The following is a 5861-nucleotide window of genomic DNA, read 5'->3' as shown; positions in this document are numbered from 1 at the left end:
TTAAATATAGTTTCAAATGTAATCCATGATTAAGACATTTTCAGAAGAATGTAAATCACTTAAAACTATCACAAACTAGTATTGCAAACTATTGTCTCAATAAGGGAAGTTGTTTATTTGTTAGAAAGTTACCAGAATCCTATATTTTTAAAAAATAATCCCTCAATTCAGGCATTGACTTATTAATTTACTTTTTTGTCTTTTAATATTTAAAGACTTCAGTTTTAAACATCTCTAAGGCATTCATTAATCCATTTATATTACTTTTAACATTTAAATTAACTTTAAGTGGCAGAAGAAACAAAACTATGTAATGAGAATATACTTTAGCACTATGTCTTCAAATAGGGAAACCAAAAAAAAACTTACTACCACTAAAATAAACCAACCAACCTAATTTATTAGGCATGTTTGCATTTTATTTCCCTTCACAAGATTTTTTTGGGGGAAATTTCACTTTCAAAGAATCAAGTCCTTGCAAACAGAGCAGCTAATCTTTCCAAAAATAAAATCCAGTATCTAGATTCTCAAAATGCACAAAATCAAATGGAAATGTTTGGTTGTCAGCCAATAGTGTCATGCTCAAGTCAGCTTCACACCACAGGGAATAATCTGTAACTAATTTCAGTAGGCAAATTCCAATTCTAAACATTATTAGAGGTGGTTGGCAATTGTCTTATTGCTGAATTGTATATGATAAATTTTCTTTGGCAACTTTCTATACTATCAAATAACACACTGGACAACTATAAAGGTTTGAATTAACTTAGTATTTCAAAAATTTCAAACTTAATTATAATTATTTAAATATAAATTTCTTATAGATGAATCTATAAGAAACATGCCTAATGTAATATAATGACAACAAAAGAACTACTAATAATCATTACTAAAAGCTTTTCCAATATATGTACAAGCACATAATTGAACTCAAACACCAGTGAAAATATTATAATGTTAGCTCCAATTCATTATCAGACTTTCTGTGATAAAGGATAAAAATTAAATGTAAAAACAAAAATCTGTGTATCCGTTTTTCTGGAAGGCTGTTTCAAATGGATTCAAAATGGCCTAAACAATGACCACAACATAATATGAATTCTCACTATAATACCTCATAATACTGATACCTTAATAATTTTTAATCCTTGTTCTATGGAATAAACCTATTTTGGAAGCTTGGCAAAATATTACCAAGAAATTTAAATATGAAAGTCAAGTCCAGATATATATTTTCTATATATAACAAAATCGCCAGTTTTAATTATAAATGGCTCCCAATAAATATTAGCACTCCAAAATTCACACAATGTAAATTAAAACAGGTATAGCAGAAAGTGCAATCTAAAGCATGCTCACATTTCAAAGATAAATGATTGAAGTTTAGCCAGCAAAAATTCAAATAGGCATATATGTAAACATTTTTATGCAAACTTGGATGAGTAAGATATAAGAAATGACTTGTTTCAATAATTTTATGTACAGCTTGTATACATCTTAAAACAAGTACAACTGAAAACATTTTTATGTAAAAGCCACTATAAAGTCCAACGAAATGCTAAATAACAGTCTTACAAACTGGTCTCTCAAGAGAATAACAACTGAGAATGGTATTCCAAGAAATGTTCTCTTCTTGATTGATCATTTCTGTTTTAACTGAAAAGACATCTGCCAGCTTCTGTTTTCGAATTTCTGAACCTCTGACTTTAAGGCGTAACAAGCATTCTCCACTTTGGCCAAACTTTGTTTTAAGGTATACAACTTCTTAGAAACCTCGTAAGGTCCAGTATAGTCAATGAATGAAAACCCATCATAAACCTGACATAAAAACTGGCTCACTTCAAAGGGTGTGTCAATGTCCCCATCCCCCACGCTGTTAATATACATCTGCATCAACTCTCCAGTTAAAATAGTCATTCCCAGAAGGTAATCAAAGGTAATCAACAGGTGTGATTTTTAGTCTCCCAGTTCCAAACTGCTTCCTCTGTGCATCAGAGGGCTGGGGGTGTCTTATTTTCTTTTTATATTCTACTGCTGTAAATATCAATTGTTTAATTTCATCCATACTGGTAAGTGATCATGTTCTGATGAACTGCTGAAAAGAGACAGCCTCCACATATTCCTGCAGTCCTGTAGTAATGTCTCTATGGAATTGATGCATGTCCTCTCCTGAAGAGCTCTTGGGCTACTCGTGATATCTTTTGTCTACTACCATCCAGTTCGATTTCTGATTCAGTCAATATATCTTCCATATCAGGAGCACTTGTAATCCTATGGAGGAGAAAAATTGTCTTTTACTTTCAGCAGTTATATCTTGACTAAGTCTCTCATTTTTGTCATGTTTTGCATCAAGTTCCTGCTGAAATGATGTGAAGGCCAACAGCACAAGGGAGTAGTGACTAAGGTGCTGGCTAGAGAGAGCCTGCTCAGTAGCCCTTTGCAGCCAGCCAAAGTCAACACACTCAATTTAATAATTTACTTGTTTAAATAACAAACACACATATACTTCACATAATTCCTACTGATATAGCTTATTCCTATGACAAATTTTGAAAATCAATAATATTAACTTTAGGAACTGTGGTAAATCTTGCTGTTTGGTTTTATATTTAAAGGCTAAAGGCTCTTGATGTTTGGTTTTATGTTTATTTGACTAGGATTTATGCTGTGTTTAATATCTGCTCTAGCTGCAGATGTCAGAGACTAAAATTTCTTCTGCAGCTTTTGTGTCTTCTGTTGTCTTGGATTTTTCTTGAGACTCCTTTTTAAATAGGGTCTGAGTCTTGCAGTTCTTTTCAGCTTCACTTTTCAGTTGTCATACATAAGTCTGTTGAAGAGGTGGTAAGATGTGGGGGCCGGGGGAATGCTCTCTAGCAGTAAGATCGAGTTGGGTGTTAAGTCTTTTGGTAAGCTGTGCCCCACAAGTACTTCTCAGTCTTTATCTTCCTCTTTTCTTTTTCCTCCTCAGGAAGACAGGGAGGCTGGGGGGTGGGGGGTGGGCTGAAGATGGGTATTTCCCTTCCTTCACATTTGTAAAAAGAGTTTCCATTATGGGCAAGCCTTTGTTAAAGAGAACAGAATTCTCTGAGCGTATTCCAAAATGGTTACTTTACCCTTACTCCTGTTGGAAGCAGGGTTTTTGTTTTGTTTTGTTTTGTTTTGTTTGTTTTTTTCCTTCAGATCTTTAGAGTGAAAACCTGGTAGGACACCTGGAGGGAAAACTACAAAAATGCAGGAGATGCCTAGCACTGATCTCCCTGACGTTTTTATTTCTGAAGTCAGTCCACACTAGTCTCTAGCAATTAGTCAAGTATCCTTTATTACTACTGATGCTGGCTCTAGTGGCTGCTTCTGCTTCTGATAAACTATAAACTCTGCATCTGCCTTTCTTTCTAATTTTTCAGCACACTGATTTGATCTGTGACTTTAATTCTCTGATGGATCTAAGAGAGGTAGTGATGTCTGTTTCTTCAGCTTTTTTCTTATTATGAGGATGGGAATGACAACCTCCAAACCCTATATTTGGACTGGGAACTGGAAGTCTAGTACCAACTCTGACTTGTATGGCTAATGAACTATTAGTGGGATGTGATATGGATTACTTTGGGGTCAATGTTTTAAGAGTCAGCATAAAATTTGCAAGTTTTAAGTATAATATCACTCACATTTATATAATAATTATTGTCAGAAAATTACAGAAGAATTTAAATCTGAAATTAAATAAAATCAAGACAACTCATCCAAAGATATGTTTATTATTAAAATTTTACCTAATTTGGGTATGTTGCATATTTTATTCCAAAAAAAACTTATATGATACCATTTTACTTAAACTTTTGAAATAAGAACACTAAAAATTGCTATTGTATTTTTAGTTACATTGGAAAGGAAGTACAGTAACAATCAAAATGATGCTTTGATAACATTTTCAAGTAATTATAAAATGTGTCAAACTTTTTTTGATATAAATTAAATTTTTGAGAAACAAAATAGTTTTTAAAGACAAATCATAATGAAGATATTAAGTATTAGAAATTTTCTAAATACTGAAAACTTACAATATATTTTTTGATTTCCCATGTTTTTATTTTATATGTGTATGAAATGACATTATATATTGGGGTCACCTAAAAGCTTTTCAGTCTTTTTGTTATATTTTCTCCAATTTCTTCTTCTTTGATAGTGTAATTATGCCAGTACTACTGAGAAGGCAATCTTAATATAATTAGTAGTCTATGAAAATAAAGTGGGATTCACAGATTCTAAGTTATTTTCCTTTTAACATTCAAAACAGTCTTACTTTGTTGAGGGTTTTTATCATGAATGGATGTTATACTTTGTCAAATGATTTTTCTGCATCTATTGAAATGATCATATGGTTCTTATCCTTTCTTTTATTAATGTGGTATAACATGTTGATTGATTTGTGAATACTGAATCACTCTTGCAACCCAATAAATCCCCCTTGATCGTGGTGAATGATTCTTTTAATGTATTGTTGGATTCAGTTTGCTAGTATTTTATTGAGAATATCTGTATCCATGTTCATCAGGGATATTGGCCTGTACTTCTCTTTTTTAGTGGAATTTTTATCTGGTTTTGGTATCAGGGTAATGCTGGCTTCACAGAATGGATTTGAAAGTTTTCCTTCCTTTTCTATTTTGGAATAATTTGAGAAAGATAGGTATTAACTTTTCTTTAAATGTTTGATAGAATTCATCTGTGACACCATCTGGCCCTGGGCTTTTGTTTGTTGGGAAATTTCTGATTACAGATTCAATTTCTTAGCTGGTTATTGGTCTGTCAAGTTTTCTATTTTTTCCTGTTTCAGTTTTGGTAGTTTATATGTTTCTAAGAGTTTATTCATTTCCACTAGGTTGTCCTTTTTGTTGGCATATAGTTTTTCATTGTGTTCTCTTATAATTGTTTCAATTTCTCCTCTCTCATTTGTGATTTTACTCATTTGGGTCCTTTTTCTTTTCTTTTTGTCAGTCTGGCTCGAGGTTTATCATTTTTATTAATTCTTTCAAAGTACCAGCTCCTGGTTTCATTGATTTATTCTACTTTCTTTTTTTTCAGTTTCTATATAATGTATTTCTGCTTAAATCTTTATTATTTCCTTCCTTCTGCTGGCTTTAGACTTTGTTTGTTTAGAGGGGACATACCTCAACATAATAAAGTCGATATACAAGAAACCCACAGTTAATCTCATCCTCAATGGGAAAAAATTGAGAGCTTTTCCTCTATGGTCAGGAATAAGACAGGGATATCCACTCTCACCATTGTTATTTCACATAGTACTGGAAGTCCTAGACTCAACAATCAGACAACAAAAAGAAATAAAAGGCATCCAAATCATTAAGAAAGAAATCAAACTTTCACTCTTCACAGATGACATGATACTCTACGTAGAAAACCCAAAAAGACTCCACTAAAAAATTGCGAGAACTGGTACGTGAATTCAGTAAAGTCGCGGGATACAGAATCAATATACAAATACAATATTTCAATAGAAATCTATTGCATTCTATACACTAATAATGAAGCAACCAAAATAGAAATTAAGGAATCAATTTCATTCACAATTTCACTAAAAACAGTAAGATGTCTAGGAATAATCTTAACCAAAGAGGTAAAAGGCCTCTACTCTGAAAACTATAAAAGACTGATGGAAGAAATGGAAGACAACATAAGGAAATGGAAAAACATTCCATGCTCATGCATTGGAAGAATATTGTTAAAATGTCTATACTACCCAAAGCATTCCACATATTTAATGCAGTCCCTATCATAACTGCAACAGTATTTTCACAGAGCTAGAACCAACAATCCTAAAATTTGTGTGGAACCAAAAAAGACCC

General features: G+C 32.4%; 1 pseudogene; it reads right to left on the bottom strand.

The window, feature by feature from the left end:
- Positions 1 to 1558: 1558 nt before the first annotated feature.
- Positions 1559 to 5212, bottom strand: LOC123800101 (translin-associated protein X pseudogene; annotated as a pseudogene).
- Between the last annotated feature and the right edge of the window lie 649 nt (positions 5213 to 5861).

This window comes from Ursus americanus, chromosome 2 (assembly GCF_024610735.1).
Source record: "Ursus americanus isolate L20-20 chromosome 2, mUrsAme1.1.p, whole genome shotgun sequence".
Classification (NCBI taxonomy): Eukaryota; Metazoa; Chordata; class Mammalia; order Carnivora; family Ursidae; genus Ursus; species Ursus americanus.
The sequence above is the reverse complement of the archived record's forward strand: the minus strand, read 5'-3'. Positions and strand labels throughout refer to the sequence as shown.